General features: G+C 42.9%; 1 long non-coding RNA gene across 1 annotated transcript in view; it reads left to right on the forward strand.

The window, feature by feature from the left end:
* LOC148148254 (uncharacterized) overlaps positions 1–19,839 on the forward strand; it is a 347,904-nt gene extending 328,065 nt beyond the window's left edge. Inside the window, exon 4 of the long non-coding RNA XR_015759110.1 lies at positions 19,680–19,839. This is a non-coding gene — a long non-coding RNA (uncharacterized LOC148148254). The remainder of the gene's footprint in view (positions 1–19,679) is intronic.
* The last annotated feature ends 2,954 nt before the right edge of the window (positions 19,840–22,793 follow it).

Below are 22,793 nucleotides of genomic sequence, written 5' to 3' on the forward strand. Positions count from 1 at the left end.
TGAGTTTAGAGCCCAGGTCCCCAGATCATTACCTGGGATTACCAGCTCAAAGACGATATCACCATGGCATCACCTCCCTGCAAATTGAACTGTCTATAGTGGAAGAGGCTTCACAGTGGTCTCCCTGACTGGATGCACCTTAGGATCTTAAAAGAAGTAACTGCAGCAATACTGGATACACTGGTAATAATCTTAGAAAAATTCCAACGGTCCCAGAGGCTTGGAAAACTGCCAATGTAACAAATTTACTTGAAAAGGAACGGAGACGAAACAGGTAACTCCAGTCTCGTTAGCGTCATCTCTGTTATTGAGAGAATGTTAGAGTCTATTATAAAGGATGTAACAGCTAAGCATTTGGAAATGCATTAATCAGCATGGCTTCATGAAGGGGAAACCATGCCTGAGAAAATTGTTGAAATTCTTTGAGAAGTTAACAAGCAGGTTAGATAAGGGGAAGCAATGATTGAATATATTTGGTTTTTCAGAAGGCATTTAATAAAGCACAATATGTTAGGTTGCTTAGTAAGATAGGTAAAAAGGTTGATTCTGAAGCTCCTTGGATGCTGCCTGAACTGCTGTGCTCTTCCAGCACCACTAATCCAGAATGCTTAGTAAGATCAAAAGTAGAAGATTAGCATGGAATGCAGATTGGTTAACTAACAGAAAACAGGCCGTTAGGATAAGGGGCAACCTTTTTTAGGATGGTGCAAGCTGTAACTATTGGTGTGCCAAATGGATCGGTGGTGGAACTACAATTATTTATAATGTATGTATTTCTGACTTGGATGAGGGAAATGGATATACTGGCACCAACAATCTAGGCAGAAAGAAGGAAGACACTCTGCTGAGGGAATATGAGCAGCTAGGGAGCTAAATTAAAAAGCAGAACCAAAATAGTAGTAATCTTGAGATTACCACCTAAGCCACAAACTCACCAAAATTTAAAGAGGTAAACATTGGGCTCACAGATTGCTGTGGGAGAAATATGTTAAAATTGATGGGACTTTGGTACCTACACTGGGAAAGAAGGAGCTGATACAGTAGGATGGGCTCCATATGAATCATGTTGGGACAAGAGTCCTGGTGAATCGCATAACTGGATCATAGAACCCCTACAGTGTGGAAACAGGCCATTTAGCCCAACAAGTCCACACTGACCCTCTGAAAAGTCACCCACTCAGACCCATTCCCCTACCACTCTACATTTCCCCTGACTAATGCACCCAGCCTAGGGCTGTGGACAGGGCTTTAAACTAAATAGTGGGGGAGGGGTTCAGTTACATGGAAAATTATGGAAAAAATGCAAATGGATGGGGGGGGGGGGAGGGCTCAGCAGGCTTTATTACAGTTTCCAGAGCAAGTAATGGAACAGAGAGAATATGGAAAGGCTCAGTTTTCTAACATTGAGTATAGCAGGCGACAACTATGAGAAGCAGACAGTCAACGCAGGACTGAGGGTTTTGTACTTAGGTGTATGCAGTATATGAAACAATATGACACGAAATATCAATTCTCCTCCTCCTCCTCCTCCTCCTCAGATGCTGCCTGACCTGCTGTGTTTTTCCAGCACCACACTCTTCGACTCTGAACAATCCAGCAGCTGCAGTCCTCACTTTCTCTTAGTTGATTGTAACCTCACTGCAAAACCTCTTCCAAGGATGCCTACCTTGAAGTTCTACTCCTCTCTCTACAAGGATCTTACTCTCTCTCACTGCACCCCCCACGTCCTCTCCTCTGAAACTCTTCAGCCATGTCCTGAAGCAGACTCACTACCACAGCTACATCTCCTTCCTCAGCATCTGCCTACGGAACCAACTGATCCCGCATGGATTCCAGATTACATTGTTCCCGTGTGGTTGCAGAGTAATGTGGATTTCATCTGTTTCCTCATTTTCCCTCCCCCCACCTTATCCCAGTCCCAAACCTTCAACTTGGCACTGCCCCCTTGACCTGTCCTACCTGCCCATCTTCCTTCCTTCCTTCCTATCCCCTCCATCCTCCACTCTGACCTATCATCTTCACACCCACCTTCCTCTACCTATCGCATTCCCAGCTATCTTCTCCCCAGCCCCAAACCCCTCTCCCATTTATCTCTCAGCCTCATTGGCCCACAAACCTCCTTCCTGATGAATGGCTTATGCCCAAAACGTCAACTCTCCTGCTCCTTGGATGCTGCCTGACCTGTTGTGCTTTTCCAGCACCACACACTCGACTCTGATCTCCAGCATCTGCAGTCCTCAACTTTCTTCTTTATGAAACAATGTGGCTCTGATTCACTTTGGTAGATACAATGCTGTGGAAATCACAGAGACATGGCCACAAGGAAATCAGAGCTGGGAACGAAATATCCAAGGATACACATCTTATTGACAGAACAGGTGGATGGGACAGTGGGGATAGGGTTGCCTTGTTAGTAAGAAGTGAAATTAAATTGAATGCAAGAAGTGATAGAGAGTTGGAAGGCTTGGATTCTGTGTGGGTAGAGTTGAGGAATTGCAAAGGAAAAAAAGACCCTTATGGGAGTTATGTACAGGTCTCCTAGGAGTAGTCAGAATGTGAGGAAAAAATAAATCGGGTGATAAAAAAGGCATTTAAGAAACACACTATCGCAATAATCAGGGAGAACTTCAATGTAAGTGGGGAGCTAGGAAAATCAGTTTGGGAGCAGATCTGATGAAAATAAATTCATGGAATGTCTGTCAGATGGTTTATTTTTGGAGCAGCGTCTGGTTGAGCCCATTGGGGAGGAGGGAGTTCTGGACTGGGTGATGTGTAATGGGGCAGACGTGATTAGAGAGCTTAAGGTGAAGGACCAGCTTCTGGTGGAGTGACCATAATAAGATAGAATTCACCCCGCAGTTTGAGGGGGGAGGAGCTGGAATCAGATGTAACAGGATTACAATTAAGTAAAAGTAATTACAAAGACATGAGGGAGGAGCTGGCCAGAGCTGGTTGGAAGGGGAGCTGATCAGGGAAGATGGTGGAGCAATGGCAGAGATTTCTGGGGGTAATTTGGGAGATATGGCTGAGATTCGTCCAAAGGTAAAAGCAACATACTAAGGGGAGGATGAGGTAACTGTGGCTGACAGGGGAAATCAGGTACAGTATAACAGCAAAAGAAAATGCGACAAATGTGGTGAAGATTAATGAGAAGCCAGAGGATTGGGAAGCCTTTAAAAAGCAACAGAGAATAACTAAAAAAGTAATAACTGGGGAGAGGATGAAATATGAGAGTAAGCTAGCTAGTCATATAAAAGAAGATTGCAAGACTTTTTTTAGACATTTAGAAGGGAAGGTGGAGACAAGAGTGGACATTGGATCACTGGAATAAGAGGCTGGAGAAGTAGTAATGGGGAACAAAGAAATGACAGAGGAACTGTATAAATACTTTGCATCAGTCTTCACGATGGAAGACACCAGCAACACCCCAGAACTTCAAAACAGTCAGGAGCAGAGGTGAATGTAGTGGCCATCACAAAAGAGAAGGTGCCAGGGACACTGAAAGATTTGAAGCCAGGTTAATGGCTTGGACCAGTTGGACTACACCCAGAGTTCTGAAGGAGATACCTGAGAAGATTGTGGAGGCATTGCTGGTGATCTTTCAGGAAACACTGAAGTCAGGGAGGATCCCAGAGGACTGGAAGATGGCTTTTGTAACACCCTTGTTTAAGTAGGGGGGTCAGGCAGAAGACAGGAAATTATAATCTGGTTAACCTGACCTCAGCTGTTGATAAGATATTAGAGTCCTTATTAAGGATGGGATTGCAGAGTATTTGGAAATGCATGGTAAAATAAGACTGAGTCAACACGGCCTCATCAAGGGGAGGTCATGTCTGACAAATAAATTAGAGTTCTTTGCGGAGTTCATGTGTAACTTAGAAAAAGGAGAGCCAGTGAATGTGATCAATTTGGATTTCTAGAAGGCCTTTGACAAGGTGCCGCACAGGAGGTTGCTAAATATGATAAGAGCCCATGGTATTAGGCAGGTAACTGCCGTGGGTAGAGGATTGGCTGAACATAGACAGTGGGGTAAAGGGGTTTTCTTCAGGATGGCAGCCGGTGACTAATGGAGTTCCACAGGGATCGGTGTTGGGACTACAATTATTCACATTATACATTAACAATCCGGATGAAGGAATTGAGGGCATTGTTGCTATATTTGTAGATGACAAAAAGAAAGATTGAGGGACATGTACTGTTGAGGAAGCTGGGAGGCTGCAGAAGAACTTGGGCAGGCTAGGACAGTGGGCAAAGAAGTGGCAGATGGAATGTAATCTGAGAAAGTGTGAGATTATACACTTTGGTAGGAAGAGTAGAAGTATAGACTATTCCCTAAATAGAGAAAGGGCTTGGAAATCTGAAGCACAAAGGGATTTAGGCGTTCTAGTTCAGGCTTCTCTCAAGGTTAACATGTAGGTTCAGAAGTTAAGACGTTGACAGTTAAGAAGGCAAATGCAACGTTAACATTCATTTCAAGAGGGCTAGAGGTGCACAACTGATGGTATAAAGATTCTGGTCAGACTACATTTAAAATATTGTGAGCAGTTTTGAACCCATATCTGGGGAAGAATATGCTGATGTTGGAGGGTTCCAGAGGAGGTTTGCGAGAATGATCCCAGGGATGAAGGGCTTGTCATATCAGGAACAGCTGAGGACTTTGGGTCTCTACTCGATGGAGTTTAGAAGGATGGACAGGGGTTTCTCATTGAAACATAAAGAAAACTGAGGCCTGGATAGAGTGGACATGGAAAGAAGTTTCCAACAGTATAAGAGACTACAATCTGAAGAAACAGCCTTTGAGAGAAGGAATGACCCTTTTGAACTGAGATGAGGAGGAATTTCTTTGTAAGACAGAGCATGGTGAATCTGTGAAAAATTGTGACTGCCACAGAAGACTGTGGAGGCCGAGTCATTGAGTTTTTTTTTTAAAGTCACACATAGAGTCACAGAGATGTACAACACAGAAACAGATCCTTCGATCCAACTCGTCCATGCCAACCAGATATCCCAACCCAATCTCATCCCACCTGCCAGCACTCAGCACATATCCCTCCAAACCCTTCCTATTCGTACACCCATCCAGATGCCTTTCAAATGTTGCAATTGTACCAGCCTCCACCACTTCCTCTGGCAGCTCATTCCATACACGGACCACCCTCTGCGTGAAAACGTTGCCCCTTAGGTCTCTTTTATATCCTTCCCCTCTCACCCTAAACCTATGCCCTCTAGTTCTGGGCTCTCCCACCCCTGAGAAAAGACTCTGCCTATTTATCCTATCCATGCCCATCATGATTTTTAATAAACATCTACATAGTTACCCCTCAACCTCTGACACGCCAAGGAAAACAGCCCCAGCCTGTTCAACCTCTCCCTACAGCTCAAATCCTCCAACCCTGGCAACATCCTTGTAAATCTTTTCTGAACCCTTTCAAGTTTCACAACATCTTTCCGATAGGAAGGAGACTAGAATTGCACACAAAATTCCAACAGTGGCCTAACCAATGTCCTGTACTGCTACAACATGACCTCCCAACTCCTGTACTCAATATTCTGACCAATCTTTACAAGGTTTGTGAAGGTTTGTAGCTCAGGTTGAGGTTTAGGGTGTAGGCTTGCTCGCTGAGCTGTAGGTTTGCTCGCTGAGCTGTAGGTTTGATATCCAGACGTTTCATTACCTGGCTAGGTAACATCATCAGTGGTGACCTCCAAGTGAAGCGAAGCTGTTGTCTCCTGCTTTCTATTTATATGTATGTCATAGATGGGGTTCCTTGGGGTTTGTGGTGATGTAATTTCCTGTTCGTTTTCTGAGGTGTTGATAGATGGTATCTAGATCTATGTATTTGTTTATGGCATTGTGGTTGGAGTGCCAGGCCTCTAGGAATTCTCTGGCATGTCTTTGCTTAGCCTGTCCCAGGATAGATGTGTTGTCCCAGTCGAAATTGTGTTTTTTCAAAATAGCACACCCATGGGATTTCTACTATCAGGATTCATAGCAGAAGCGGTAATGCAAAGACTAGAACAAACAGCCTTACCAACCATCAAACCAAAAATCTGGGTCCGCTATGTAGATGACACCTTTGTCATCACAAAACGAAACACGATAGAAGAGATATTTAACATCATCAACAACATCCTCACAGGCATAAAGTTCACCAAGGAGGAAGAAACCAACAACAAACTCGCATTCCTGGACGTCACAGTTGAAAGAACAGACAACGGAGAACTACAAACCTGCGTATACAGAAAACCGACAAACACTGACCAGATACTTAACTACACCAGCAACCATCCCAACACACACAAACGAAGCTGTATCAGAACACTGTTCCAACGAGCCACATTACACTGCAGCACAGACGAACTTTGGAAAACAGAGGAGAACCACCTATACAACGTATTCAAGAACAACGGATACTCAAAAAATACAGTCCGCAGATTCCTCAAGAACAAACCATGACAAACACAGCCAGAAACCCTAACCACCTTACCATACATCAAAGACGTTTCAGAAATGACAGCCACACTACTAAGACCCCTCTGAATCCTAGTAGCACACAAACCCACCAACACACTCAAACAAAAACTAACAAAGTTAAAAGACCCATACAACCCATGGACAAAACCACCGTCGTCTACAAAATTCCATGCAAGGACTGCCAGAAACACTACGTTGGACAAACAGGAAGAAAGTTAGCCACCAGGATACACAAACACCAGCTAGCCACAAAAAACACCCTCTCTCCCTCGCAGCCCTACACACTGATGAAAAAAAATACCATTTCGACTGGGACAATACATCTATCCTGGGACAGGCTAAGCAAAGACATGCCAGAGAATTCCTAGAGGCCTGGCACTCCAACCACAACGCCATAAACAAACACATAGATCTAGATACCATCGATCAACCCCTCAGAAAATGAACAGGAAATTACATCACCACAAACCCCAGGAACCCCATTAAGGACAAACATATAAATAGAAAGCAGGAGACAACAGCTTCGCTTCACTTGGAGGTCACCACTGATGATGTTACTTAGCCAGGTAATGAAACGTCTGGATATCAAACCTACAGCTCAGTGACCAAATCTACACCCTAAACTCTGACCAATACTCTGACTCACGGGACATGGGCATTTCTGGTGAGGCCAATATTTATGACCTAACTCCCCAGAGGGCAGGTAAGAGTCAACCACATTGCTGTGGGTCTGGAGTCACATATAGGCCAGACCAGGTAAAGATGACAGTTTCCTCCCCTAAACGGCATTAGTGAACCAGATGAGTTTTTCTGATAATCGGCAATAGTTTCATGATCACCATTAGACTTTTAATTCCAGATATTTTTATTGATTTCGATTTGATTTATTATTGTCACATGTATCTCAGTACAGTGAAAAGTTTTGTTTTGTGTGCAGTACAGGCAGATTATTCCATACAAAGTACATTAGAATAATAGAACAAGGTGAGTGAATAACACAACGGTACAACTGTAGAGAAGGTGCACAAAGAGCGAGATCAACATTAAATTTAAATTTAAAGACTTCCATTCAGAAGTCTAATAACAGGGAAGAAATTGTTCTTAAATCTGTTGCTTTTATTAGATAACGGGCCCAAACCTGTTCCTGTGCGACCCGATGCTATACAAGAATCACTCAATACAAATAACACTTAAATTGTTGTTGATGCAATCGCACTATAGCCAACACACATTTTAAAAGTTTGCATTTGCGAAACAGCATCCCCTATTCATCAATCTCTTTACAGTGAATTTGCATTGATGAAACTTACTTTATAGCAGAATGACCTATAGCGTGAACAGATAGGGCGGCACAGTGGTTAGCACTGCTGCCTCACAGCACTAGGAACCCAGGTTCAATTCCCACCTCGGGCAACTGTCTGTGTGGAGTTTGCACATTCTCTCCATGTCTGCATGGGTTTCCTCCTACAGTCCAAATATGTGCACGCCAGGTGAATTGGCCATGCTAAATTGCCCGTAGTGTTAGGTGCATTAGTCAGAGGTAAACGGGTCTGGTTGGGTTACTCTTTGGAGGGTCGGTGTGGGCTTGTTGGGCTGAAGGGCCTGTTTCCACACTGTAGGAAATCTAATCTAATCACATTTTGAGTCCCTAATCGCAGGAAAGGTGTGTTGGCATTGGGGGCAGTGCAAGTAAGTTTCAAGAAACTGATCTTGAAACTTACTTGAAACCTCTCCTTATAAGAATGGTCTTATAAGGAGAGATTGAGCTGGTTTGGCCTGAGCACATTGGAGTTTAAAAGAATGAGAGATGACTTTATTGCAAGATTCTTAGGGAACTTCACTGGGAAGATGTGGAGAGATTGCTTCTCCTTCAAAAGATGCCTGGGACCAGAGGGTATAATCTCAGCATAAGGGGGTCACCCAGTGAAGACAGAGATGAAAAGGAATGTGTTCTCTCTGAGGGTAATGAATCTGTGAAATTCTTTACCACAGAGGGCTGTAGGTGATGGGTTGTTAAGTATATTCAAGGCCAAAATAGACAAACTAGAATCAGTAAGGAATGAAGGGCGATGGGGAGAAGGCAGGAAAGTGGATTTGAGGATGAGCAGCTTAACTGATCTCGTTAAATGGTGAAGCAAGTTTAATGGGCTGAATGGCCTACTTCTGTTCCTACATCTATGGTCTTATGTGGGAAAGAAGTGGCAAAAGTCTAGGAAAGAGGAGGTCATTGAATTCCTGCAGCATCGAGTGAAGGATTTGTGATCCATCTGGACATTAACCCGTCTATCCTGATCCTGCCTGCTGGGCAAGAGGCTACTTTTTACGCTGAGGTCTGACATTGAGTCTACAATTGGACAACAATATCCCAATTTGCACTGTGTCGTGAGTTGCACTGTGTCGTGAGTCCCCTACACTCCACTCACCCACTGAACTGTGTAATTTATAATCTGAAATGGCAGGTAAAAGTGGGTTGCTAAATTTTTAATTAACCTTCAAGGATGGATCAGGTTTGAATCAGGTTGGATTTCATAGTACTGGTAAGGATGCCACAGAGGGAAAGATGGATGGCCAGGATGAGAAAGATGTAAGTTTCAAGAATTTGGTATTCTTTTCATACAATGGAAAATGCAATCCTTTAAGTTCATCTTTTTCAGGGATCTAATTGTGAGATGCACTGCTGTAAGAACATGATCTTGCTCTATAAATGAGAATTAAACTCCTGCGAAGCTGTTCTGCTTTGGTTTCCTTGTAACTTACATTTGTTAGTTTCATTATGGCATTGGCAAACCTACTCACACTTATTTGTAAATGTGGGTGAAGATTTTAAATCTTATGAATGAGGGATTATGGCTTCATTGAGATAATACAGACAAATAGATGGCATGGCTATCTGAATAAACTGTGTGTATAGACCTGCCCTTTTGTGAGTCCTTATTCAGAATGGTCTGTCTAGTACCTAGATGGATTCTATGTTCAGGCTATGAGTGGTGGTCAAAAGTGGATCAGGCAGATTCTATAGCAGTGAAGGAGGATGAGCTTGCAGAAGAATGGGTGCCTGGTGACATTGGTGGAATCTCTGGGAGGAAGATTGAACTCTTTTTTTTTCAAACACTCATATGGAAGACACCAGGATAATGCCTTAGACTTCCCCTTTGCTCTGGTCAAATTTGTTCAGTCCAAATAATTCTTATCAAGACAACAATGTGAAAGACATTGGCACCATTTGTGTTCATATCTCTCTCTCAGGTATGGGCATCCAAAAATAGCAGTTGGACTGGGGCAACATGAAACACTGGCTTAACTAGAGCCACAACAGTGAGGTCACCCCATTGTGGCTAAGATCAGCTAGCCAGGAAAAGCACGGTCACCTATGCCAATCAGTGTGACACTTTGTCAACGGAAATTGAAGGGTGTGATAGTTCAACAGGACATTGGAAGCAGAGTGTCAAAGATTATTGATCTTTAGATGAGGTAAAGACCTTGAGGCTACTGAGGAAATCAAATTGTACCTGAAGAACACATAAGCAGTTGTGAAGAAGAGGTAAGGTACGGAGGTGGAACATGGGCATTTTGAATAACTAATTGGTGGTAGAATTGCTGATGAATGAACTGTCATACTTAAAGCTGAGCTGAGGCCCAAAAATAACATCAGGCTCTGAGTTTTCTTTTAATTCATTCATAGGATGAGGATGTTGCTGTCTAGGCAGCATTTATTGCCCATCCCTAATTGACCAGAGGGCAGTTAAGAGTCAGCCATCTTGTTGTGGTTCTGGAGTCACATGTAGGCTTAGGATGGCAATTTTCTTCCCTAAAGGACATTCGTGAACAAAATGGGTTTTTGCCCGAAAATTGGCAAGGGATTTATGGTTATCGTTCGATTCTCAATCCCAGATGTTTATTGAATTCAAATTCTACCATCTGCCATGACAAGGTTCAAACTCTGGTCCGAAGAACATGACCTAGAGGCTCTGGATTATCAATCCAGCAATAATACTACTCGGGCCATCTATGTGATACTTTACTCATTCAATTAAGTTGTGAGTGCTGTGTTGGGCACTAACGATTTGGATTAGCAACAGTTTACTTGCACCTGAATTACCGAAGATATACAAACAAACAAGGCACAGACATGGTGAGCCAAAGGGTCTGTCAGACTCTGTGACTATGAGAATGGGCCTCTCGGGCCTTCAAGCCTGCTGAATTAGATCATGGCAGATCATAATTTAACCCCCACTCCCACCTGTCCTCGATAACTGTTTCCCCCTTTGGTAATCAAGAACCATACATGAAATTTTAGCCATGCAGAAGGTGTCTACGTTCACATTTCAAAACTGCAGCTCATACTTCTTCAGGAGCAGCAGTAATGTCAGATCCTAAGACATATTGTTTTTGTCTGTTTTCTTTAACAGGGGCTGGTATCCCATCGCCAACTTGAAAGGGTTCAGAAAAGACTTACAAGGATGTTGCCAGGGTTGGAGGATTTGAGCTACAGGGAGAGGCTAAACAGGCTGGGGCTATTTTCCCTGGAGCATCGGAGGGTTAGGGGTTTATGAGGGGCATGAATAGGATAAATAGGCAAAGTCTTTTCCCTGGGGTTGGCGAGTCCAGAACTAGAGGGCATAGGTTTAGGGTGAGAGGGGGAAGATATGAAAGAGACCAAAGGGGCAACGTTTTCACACAGACGGTGGTACGTGTATGGAATGAGCTGCCAGAGGAAGTGGTGGAGGCTGGTATGATTGCAACATTTAAGAGGCATTTGGATGGGTATATGAATAGGAAGGGTTTGGAGGGATATGGGGCAGGTGCTGGCAGGTGGGACTAGATTGGGTTGGGATATCTGGTCAGCATGGATCGGTTGGACTGAAGGGTATGTTTCCATGCAGTACATCTCTATGACTCTATAAGTCACTCTATATATACCTGTGGCTGGCTGTGTCAACTAACCTGAACTGAGGAGACTCTGAATCTCCTGTTTATATATTTTATTATCCCCACAATATCGCTGCACAGCAGTCAAGCTTATTTTCCCCCCTTTTTTTTGCCTCTGGCAACAAGTGACAAATTAAGGTTCTAGATCAGACCCTAACAACCTTTTGCAGTTCCTAACATTTTTCCATTATACTTCCATCAATGGAAATCAGATAAAACTCCAAAGAATAATCAATAGACAATAGACAATAGGTGCAGGAGTAGGCCATTCAGCCCTTCGAGCCTGCACCGCCATTCAATATAATCATGGCTGATCATTCCTAATCAGTATCCTGTTCCTGCCTTATCTCCATAACCCTTGATTCCACTATCTTTGAGAGCTCTATCCAACTCCTTCTTAAATGAATCCAGAGAGTGGGCCTCCACTGCCCCCTGTGGCAGAGCATTCCACACAGCCACCACTCTCTGGGTGAAGAAGTTTCTCCTGAGCTCTGTCCTAACTGGTCTACCCCGTTTTTTTAAGCTGTGTCCTCTGGTTCGGCACTCACCCATCAGTGGAAATATGTTTCCTACTGCCAGAGTGTCCAATCTTTTCATAATCTTATACGTCTCAATGAGATCCCCTCTCAATCTTCGAAACTCAAATCATTTTCAGACCATCAGCTGCTCTTAAGGGTGGCATCGTAGCTCTGTGGTTAGCATTGCTGCCTCACAATGCCAGCGACGTGTGTGTGTGTGTCATTTGCACATTCTTCCCGTGCTTGCGTGGATTTCCTCCAGGTGCTCTGGTTTCCTCCTTCGTTCCAAACATGTACAGGTAGGGTGGACTGGCTAGATTGCCCATAGTGTTCAGGGATGTGAAGGTTAGGTGCATTAGTCAGGGGTAAATGTATAGTAATAGGGCAGGGAGGTGGGTTACTCTTTGGAGGTTTGGTGTGCACCTGTTGGGCTAAATGGCATGTTTCCACACTGTAGGGATCCTGTGATTGGCCATGATAAATACGGGGTTACAAAGATGGGGTAGGTCTGGATGGGATGCTCTTCAGAGGGTCAGTGTGGGCTTGATGGGCCAAATGGCCTACTTTCACACTGTCGGAACCCTGTGATTTGGAAGGAAACAAAACAGACAGCGAGCAGGCACACTGTTTCACGTGGGACACATTTGATGAATGCAGAGGTTCAGAGCTCATGTTGACTAACCTCATTTCTGAGCCCAGATGGGATCATTTCCAGCTGGTGCTTGCCCAATGGAAAACTGCACTTCACCAGCGGCACCTTCAATCCATTTGTGATTTATCATTTGCTTAACAAAACCGTCAGCTGCAATGCCAAGCAGTCTGGATTTTGCAAAGGTGTTCCAATAGAAGGCGAGAAGGCATCATTTCTTTGTTTTGTCTGTGTGCCGTTCACTGACAGGAAAACCCCTCGAGTACCCTGGCACAGTTGATGATTGACAACCCAGTGTTTCTGAAGCAACTGGCATTTTTTTTTTCAAAGTTGTTGATTTCCAAAACAGAAGAAAAGAAATTACAGGCATGGCAGCATTCAAATATTGATTCAACTGATCCACCCCCTCCTCCCCACCATCCAAAATCTTTAGTTTTCCTTTTGTTTCAAATAATAATCATGTGGGGAACATTGCTATGGATACCTGAGCTAACAATAGCCAGCTTTCCCTGACATATCTATCCACATGAGGCAAGAATAGCCATAGACTGCCAATATAAAGATATTCACAGCCCAAATCCAGCTCAAAATAAGAACCTTTTTTGCTTTCCTTGAAAGGAAAGAAATATATAGCATGGAAAAAGACCCCTTTTTCATTATGCAGAGAGCTGTCCATTTTGCACCCCTCCCAATTCCTTCTCCTTCTCCCTATAAACATGTCCTCACCAAATATATATGTCCCATGCAACCATTTGAATGCAATACTGATTCTAATTCCACTAGATGGTGCATTCCAGATTGTAACAAATTGCTGTCTAAAATCCAATTTCCCCTCATCTACCATCTGGTTCTTTTGCTAGTTACTTTATATTTTCTCTGTAGAACAACCTTCCAGTCATCGGAAACAACTTCCCTGTTTTGTCCCGATAAAACTGTCACGAGCAGGGTCACCTTTTTTAACTGTCTCTGCTCGAAGTTCATCCTCTGGGCACTCCACAAGAGGACAGTGTCCTTGTCTGAAACAAAGCAGTCAAACGTAAATTTATCTGCATCAGCGATTAATAAAAATTAAGAAAAATAATTGCTGGACGAGACTCACTTGTGGAAATTATTTTTGGCTTTTTATTTAGAAAGGAAAATGAATTATTCCCAGTACTGCCCAATGTGATTGTCTTACTTGTTAAGGCGTGACTAGCATCCTGATTTACCTCCAAAAAGTCTTTTCCTGTTTGCACAATTCTAATGTTTGTCTGTCCCCTTTTCGAACAAGTAGGGTTTTTGGTTATATCTAATCCCCACTTCATGATTACTGTTTGTCACTATTCAAATCAGCTGCCACTTTTAATAGTGCACAACAGCAAGTGCACCTCAAAAATACTTCATTGGTGCTGAGGGCAAGAAAGACAATATGAAGTTGCAACTCTGTCCTTGATGTGTCCTTCTTCCAAACCCAATGACTTGTTAGTGCAGCATTTGAATATCACTGAGAGGGAGACATGTTGCAAAGCTCATTTCTTCTTGCTGTCATCAGGATAAGCTCAAGAAGGACAAAATGCAGACCATCATAACAATTTGTACTAAAGGAACAAATAGCACTGATTGGTTGGCAATTCTACAATGCTGGAGGTATCAATGAGGAACAACACACAATCATATCCAGCATCATCTTCTCTGCAAATGAAAGGGCTATGCTCAAGCCTTGTGCCTATTTTATATGGCCTGGAGCTTGGGGAGCCTCTTGCTTTCTCCACAGCAACACCTAGATTAATCAATGCCAATAAATCAGGCCCCTTTTCTCCTGTGATCTGAATTGTTATGATTGTTTGTTTGAAATTTGACATTTTTGCATTTCTCCAGGTGAGTGCAAGATGATGCTGGCAATGTCTGCAATATCTGTCTGTATTCAACAGCATTACAGTACTAATCTCATGGTTTGATGCACAGTCACTTACACCAATACATTTTGTTCCAGGACCTTGGAATCTCTTTCACCTGTAACGCATCAGTGAGGGAGGTGATGGGGTAATGGTAATGTCATTGCATTAGTAATCCAAGGTCAATGGGGAGACAAATTGAAATCATCACCACAGCAGATGGTGAAACTAGAGTTCACCAAAACACATGTAGATTTCAAGGGGAATTTGACATCCATGCAACCATTGTTAGAAAAAGCATATCTGTTTCACTAGTGTCCTTAATCTGTCATCCTTCATGAAAAAAAAACAAAGTGCAAGAGGAACTCCACATGTGTGGACGAAAAATTAATGTTTTCAATCTGATATCACGGTCTCTCTCTCCTCCGATGCTGCCAAACGTGCTGAGTTTTTCTAGCACTTTCTGTTTTGTTTATATTTTGGATTTACATCATTCGCAGTATTTGCTTTTAATAAAACCGCTGTCCTTACTTGATCTGGTTGTCATGTGACTTCAGCCCTCTGGGCATCTGGAGATTGACAGAAATCCTGGTTAAGCTCGTGACACTCCAATCCCATGAGTTTTTGTCAAACTAAGCTCAGTGTCTAGTGAAAAATCCTCTGCCACATTCACAGCAAACCATTTGCAATTCCTACAGGTTATTATTATGTTATACGGATAATGGGAATTGGATCATTCTAGGAGTATGAAACTTCAGTGTTCAGATATGACCGCTTATGAATGTGACTTATCTGTGCATCAATTACTTTCAGCTTTGGTATGTTTTGCGTTGGGGTTGATGGTCTTTCACTGTTATGATATTTTTGTACACAGTTACTGTCAGAACAAAGAAGGCAGTTGAACACCAAATCCAGAACTTGTTGGAAAAGCTCAACAGGTCTGGCAGCATCTGTGGAAAGAAGTTGGAATTAACCAATTCAAATTCAAATTCAAATTTAGACAAGTGTATATTTTGCGTGGAAGAGCCAGTCACCTAAATAAATTTTTGTTCAAAACTCCAAATTAACTAACACCTGTAAGGGCCGGAGGCTTGGCGAATATCCTTATCCACAATGGTGGGAAAGCCCAGTACAATAGTGCAAAAGACAAGATTATTGCAAGCATTTCAACCCTATTCAGTTCAAAGTACTGAATGGATGATCCACTCTGGGCTGTTGCTGAGATCCCTAGAGTCACAGATGTCAGTATTCGGCCAGTCGTATTCCCCGTTTGTGATATAGAGTACTGACCAAAACAATTGGATACAGCAAAAGCTATGAGCCCCGATGCCACCCCAACAATAGTAATAAAATCTGATGGATTAGCTGTTCCAGTACAGTTCCAAAGTAGGCATCTACCTGATAATGCAGAACATTGCCCAGGGCTGTCCCATCCATAAAAGCAGGAAAAATATAATTTGGCCAATTACATCCCCATCAGTCCACGCTCAATCATCTTCAAATTAATGGTAAAATGGTTAGTGTCATTGACAGTGCTGTGAAGCTGCACTTACACAATAACAATCTGCTCCGTGATAGTTTGAGTTTGATCAGGTCCACATGGCTCCTCACCTCATTAAAACATAGAAAGAAGAGCTGACCTCAAGAGGTGAGGTGAGAGTGAGGTGAGAATGATTGCAGAGTTGACGTTGTGGGTTCTGAAGATGGGTCACTGGACCTGAAATGTTAATTCTGCTTTCTCTCCACAGATATTGCCAGACCTGCTGAGTTTTTCCAGCAATTTGTTCTAGCATCTGCCTGTTCTTTGGTATTTTTGAGAATAGCTGTCCTTGACATGAGGGCAGCTTTTGATTATGGAACCAAGGAGCCCTGGCAAAAGTTAACTTAATGTTATTGGGGGTAAGCTCGCCACTAGTACAAAGAGAAGTGGCTGGAGCAGTTGGAGGGCAAGTTTCTTCATAACATCACTACAAGAGTTCCTCATCTCAGGAGTGTGATGTAGTACTCTCCAGCTGTGGGGTTGAGTGCAGCTCCAACAACACTTACAGTATCTCACTCTGTCCAAAATAAAACAGCTAATGTAATTTGCAAACCTTAAATGTTCACTCCCTCCAATCCTAATACACCATGGCAACAGTATAAACTTATATTACAACTGTGGGGGTGGCACGGTGGCTTAGTGGTTAGCACTGCTTCCTTACAGCTCCAGGGACACATGTTCAATTCCAGCCTCGGGTGACTGTCTGTGTGGAGTTTATACATTCTCTCCGTGTCTGCATGGATTTCATCTGGGTGCTCTGGTTTCCCCCCACAGTCCAAAGATGTGCAGGTTAGGTGAATTGGCCTTGCTAAGGTGTCCATATTTTTCAGGATATGTAGGTTAGGTGCATTAGTTAGGGGTAAATGTAGAGCTGTAGGGTAGGGGAATGGGTCTGGGTGGGTTACTCTTTGGAGGGTCCTTGTGGATTTGTTGGGCCGAATGGCCTGTTTCCACTCTGTAGGGATTCTATGAAATCATGAAACCTTCTCTGGCAACATCACCACATCTGCCACCTCGAAGTACAAGGGTTGCAAGTACATGAGGATATGATGACCTGCAAGTTGTCTTAACCCACAACAACCTGACTGCAAATATATTGCTGTCCCTTCATTATCACTAGGTCAAAATCCTGGAATTCACTCACTGCCAGCATTATTGGTGTGAAGGTAAAGTCACCAGAGTCTTGACATACTATAGGGCTGCTGTCCCATTAGAGAGACAGGATTGGTGATGGTTTAATCTGAGGATCACTACACCTCCAGCAAGAGGAAGAGGTTGAGAAGGAGAATCCTTCATGATAATGTCATGTGGCACAGAAATTGAGCCCATGATGTTGGCATCATGTTAGACTGCAAGCCAGCTATCCGTCAACTGAGCTAACCATCTGTTGCCCAAAAATGGACTACTGTGGCTCAAGAAGATAGCGCATCACCACCAGAATGACCATTAGGGATGACCCAGCCAGCAGCACCCATAGCCTGACGTCAGTGATGGAAAGTTTTTTTGGAAGGAATTTTGAGAGATAGGATCTACCTACATTTGGAAAGGCAAGGACTGATTAGGGATAATTAGCATGGCTTTGAATTGGGAAACTGTGTCTCACAAATATTATTGAGTTTTTTGAAGAGGTGACCAAGAAATAGATAAGGCAGAGCGATAGACATTACCTATATGGATTTTAGCAAGGCCTTCAACAAGTTCCCACATGGTAGACTGATTAGTAAGGTTTGATCACATGGGATCCAGGGAGAGCTATTAATTTTTTACAAGATTGGTTTGATGGTAGGAGATAGAAGATGGTAGTAGAGAATTGTTGCTCAGACTGGAGGCTTGTGAGTAAGCTGTAAGGATCGGTGTTGGGTCCACTGTTGTTCATCATTTATATAAACAGTTTGGCTGAGAATATATGAGGCATGGTTACGGGATCTTGATCAACTGGGCCAGTGGGCAGAGGAATGGCAGATGGAGTTTAATTTAGATAAACGTGTGGGTTGCATTTTGGTAAGTCAAAAAAGGACAGAAATTACACAGTTAATGTTAGGGCCTTGGGGAGTGTTGTTGAACAGACAGACCAAGGGATGCAGGTACATAGTTCCTTGAAAGTGGTGTTACAGGTAGACAGGGTGCTGAAGAAGGCATTTGGTATGCTTGTCTTCATCAGTCAGAGCATTAAGTACAGGAGTTGGAATGTCATGTTAAGGCTGTACAAGACGGTGGTAAAGCTGCAATTGGAGTACTGTGTACAATTCTGATCATCTTGCTCTCGGAAAGATGTTATTAAATTGGAAAGGGTGCAAAAAAGATTTACAGGGATGGTCCTGAGACTGGAAGGTTTGAGTTATAAAGGAGAGGTTGGATAGGCCGAGACTGTTTTCTCTGGAGTGTGGGAGGCTGAGGAGTCACCTTATAGAGATTTCGAAAATCATGAGAGGCATGGATGAAGTGAATAGCCAAGATGTTTTCCCCTAGTGCAAGTACAATTGCAACATTTAAGAGGCATTTGAATGGGTATAGAATAGGAAGGGTTTGGAGGGATATGGGTCGGGTGCTGGCAGGTGGAACTAGATTGGGTTGGGATATCTGGTCGGCATGGACGGGTTGGACCGAAGGATCTGCTTCCTTGCTGTACATCTCTATGACTCTATAAGTCCAAAACTAGATGGCATAGGTTTAAGGTGAGAAGGGAAATATATAAAAGGAATCTGAGGCATAACATTTTCACACAGAGGGTGGTGCGTGTGCGGAATGAGCTGCCAGAGGAACTGGTGAAGGCTGCACAATTACAACATTTAAAAGACATTTGGATAAGTACATGGATAGGAAAGGTTCTGAGGAATATGGAACAAATGCAGGCAGATGGGACTAGTTCAGTTTTGGAAATCTGGTCAGCACTGACAAGTTCGGCCAAAGGGTCTGTCTCCATGTTGTATGACTCTATGGCTCGGGCGACTTCTGTGTGGAGTTTGCACATTCTCCCTGTCTCTGCGTGGGTTTCCTGTGGGTGCTCCAGATTCCTTCCACAGTCCAAAGATATGCAAGTTAGGTGGATTGGCCATGCTAAATTGCCTCTAGTGTCCAGGGATGTACAAACTCGGTAGATTAGCCATGGGAAATGCAGGGGTTACAGGGATAGCATAGGCTGTGGGTCTGGGTGGGATGCTGTTTGGAGGGTTAGTGTAGACTCTATGAGTGGAATCTCCTGCTGTAGAGATTCTGTGATCCTATGACTCTAAAAAGTGGACATGTAGTTTCACTGTGATTTATGCCTGCAGCAAGGTCAAACTTTCTCTCTATTCTAGACTGGCATTAACCGTTGGCGTGTATGCCTTGGCTCAGTGTGGCAATTCTTTTTTTATTTCAGATTTCACCTGAAGCTCAGCAGGTTGTAAGTCTGAGTTCTCTTTCCAAATGCTTAAATGCAAAATGTGTCTTTTTTGTGTAATACTGAGGGAACAGTGCACAGTTAGAAAGGGTTTTGTGTGGAAGAGGCCTTAAATCAAGGCTCTGTCTGTCCTCTCCGGTGGACTGGGGGAGAATTTTGCAGACGAAGTGGGCATTTTGTCCAGTGTCATGGCAATGTTATCCCACAGCCAAAGTTTCTAGTGAGTGATAAGCTGCTCATTATCAAATTGCTGTGTTTGTAGGAGCTTTCTAGGCCATAAATGACAATTGTGTTTATTCCAAAATTCAACAGCCACTTCAAGAGTACTTCATTGTCTGTAACACATTCTCGCCCGCCTGACATTACGAAAGGTGCTCCATGAAAGGAAGCCTGTTGGTTTCAACAGCGTATTAATGAGGATGAAGAAACAGACTAATGTTTCACGGGGAAGACTGCGTTATTATCAATATGCTTGCCTGTGAGACTGTTTGAAGCAGAATCTGTGGTTATTTTCAAAAGGGCATTGGATTATACTTGAAAGGGAAATATTTGCAAGGCCATGTGCCAAGAGCAGGGAGGAGGTGGATCTAAAGATATGTCACTTCCAAAGTGCCAGCTCAAGCTCTGGCTTAATGCTCTTATGTGCTGCATTATTCAATAATTCCAAGGCTGTGATGGACAGGGTTTTTATTCCCCGTGCCTGAAGATTGGTCTTTCCACAAACTGTTGGATTACATCTCAATTGGAAATAGAGTTAAAAGTGTGATGGCGCAATCTTGTGGTGTCTCACGATACTGTGGCTACAACTGACTGCAAATAAGAAGCGTGATAGTAAGGAGCTTGTCCTATCGATAGCTCATCTGTCAGTGCATTATTGCAGGACATATGCTGCACGTTCTAGGCCAAATTAAACCAGAATTGTGTCCCAACATGCAGTAAAAATTGCAAGAAATATTGTTAATAGCACTCTGAAGACAATCTGGTAATTCTATTCCAAAAATATGGATTTATCATTGGTGAAATCTCAACATCTGCAATCTGCTGAGACTTTTGAAATTGTATAATTTGTTACATTGTTGTTATGGCTGCCATATATTTCACGCTATTTAGCTTTCTCTGCAATTGTTTTACTCACCTGTTCACAGCCAAGCCTTGTCAGAGAAGTGGAATATTGTATTTCATTTTATTTAGTTTCAAACCATTCCACTATTGACAGGGTGTAACCCATGCTTTGAGAATTACTCTGGAAAAATGTTTTCCATAAAATAAATACTTTAATATTCGGGTTGCAAATATCTGAGGATCTTATTACACGTTATTAAACTTCTACACTTATTACATTTATGTACTTTTGCATTAGATGAAACAACATTACGATATGGTGGCTTCAATATAAAATAATGTGCCAAGGCACTGCAAAGAGACGTAATCAGAAGAGAACTGAAACAAAGAAGGAGATATTAGAAAACAACAAATACTGGAGATCACAGCAGGCCAGGCAGCATCTATTGAGAGAGCAAGCTAACACTTCAAGTCTAGATGACTCTTCATCCGAGCTGAAGTGAAGTGTTAAGGAGGCAGCATTTATGCTGAAGTGGAGGTGTGGCAGTGATGGGGTGTAGAGTGCTGAGAGAGAAAGGATGTTGATAGTGCAGATTAAGTGATCGGAATGTGAGAATGGCAGAACAATGGTGTGTCTCACTGCCCGTCTTGAAAGGTAGACAAGCAGGAGGCTGGGAGAACACAGCAAGCCAAGCAGCACCAGGAGGCGGAGAAACCAATGTTCGGGTGTAACCCTTCTTCAGGACTGGGGGTGGGGGTAAGGGGAGCTAAAGATAAAGCGGAGGGGTGGGTTGTGGGTGGGGAGGGGGCGGAGTGGTAAGGCAGTGATAGATGAGCACAGGTAAAGGGTACCACCTGGTTGGTCAGTGGGAGAAATGAATCCGAGTGGTAGCTGGAAAGAGGGGTCAATTGGAGGAATGGAAGGGAGGGGATGGGACTGGAAGGGGAGTCAGGGGATGGGAAGGGAGGCTATTTTAAATTGGAGAATTCAATGTAGATGGGTTTTGGATAAAAGTGAGTGTTAGAAAAAGGGTGAAAATAAAGAGAGACAGAGGAAATGAATAAGTGGTGGCATTTTCCTATTAGTCAGGAGTTTGAGTCAAAGGCCCTTCCTAGAAACTGGAGCACAGCATCTAGGCCACTCTAGAGCAGCACTGAAGAGGTGCCATCTTTCAGCTGCTGAGATTATACTGAGGACCGAGTTACATCTCTCAGGCAGATATAAAATACCCAACGCCACTATTTTGAAGATGAGTGGAGAAGTTCTCTCTGATCGTCTGGCTGACATTTAGCCAATATTTATCCAAAAAAGTCAAACCGATTACCTGCCTTCTTATCTCATTGCATTGTCGGACATTGCAAAATTGTCTGTCACATTGTAGTAGTGACTGCACGTTTAAGATCATAATCAATTGGTTGTAAAATGGTTTCGGGTATTCTGGTGTCAAGAAAGAGGCCACCTTAATCCAAACTCTTATATTGTTTAAAGAAAATCAGACGTAAATAAATTAAACTGAGTGCATTAGAGTACCACCATCGATGCCTTGTTTATGTCTACATTTTGCTTAACTACTGTCCTTGACAGGCCATCTCTAAAACTGGAAACGGGACATATAATAGAACCCTCCTTTTGAATCACAGGAATTCATGACTAAGCAGTGTGACCTTTATTATTGCTGGGAATGGGAATTCCCTAGAATTCCCAAATGATCAGATGAGATTCAGCCAAGGAACTTTTTGTGAAAGCCAATTGTGCTAATTGATTCAAATCAGGAAACAAAAAGACAATGTATGCATTCAGCTAGAAAAGACTCGAATTGATCAGCCAAAAACCAGAAAAAAGCTGCTTGAAGATTTGGTTTAGCCCCAGTATTTTGCAAATATGTCACAAGTCAAGACAGAATTAAATATTTCGTTCGCACCATCTGCTGCTAAGTTCCATACTTCCACCACAAACATAAATGTTACATAATCAGCTGGCAATGGATGTGAAAAACTGTTTCAAGTGACAGGCAAAAGTTGTGTTTAATTGAATCAAATCAAAATTATAACATAATCCCTTAACCTGCCCAATTTAACATGGTGCAAAATCGTGCATTAGTCACTGCTACTGCCCCGAACGTCTGAAGAGGAAGTAAAGTGTTTGGATGTTCCACTGGTGGCTGAAGGGATGGAAATAGTCTTGGCAAGAAAGGGAAAGTTTTCCGTTGCATTCTCGAATGATTCTTTCGTTCTATCACATATTCATAAGGATGCATTTCGGATTGATCCCTCATTATTTACAAAACTTTCCCTGATTCTTATGAAGCACCATAGGCTCATAGTTATTTTATAGAATCTTCCTAAGTTTTATTTTGGCTAAGA

Source organism: Chiloscyllium plagiosum, unplaced genomic scaffold (genome assembly GCF_037043375.1).
Source record: "Chiloscyllium plagiosum isolate Xiang-an unplaced genomic scaffold, Cpla_swu_hap1 HiC_scaffold_13, whole genome shotgun sequence".
NCBI classification, from domain to species: Eukaryota; Metazoa; Chordata; class Chondrichthyes; order Orectolobiformes; family Hemiscylliidae; genus Chiloscyllium; species Chiloscyllium plagiosum.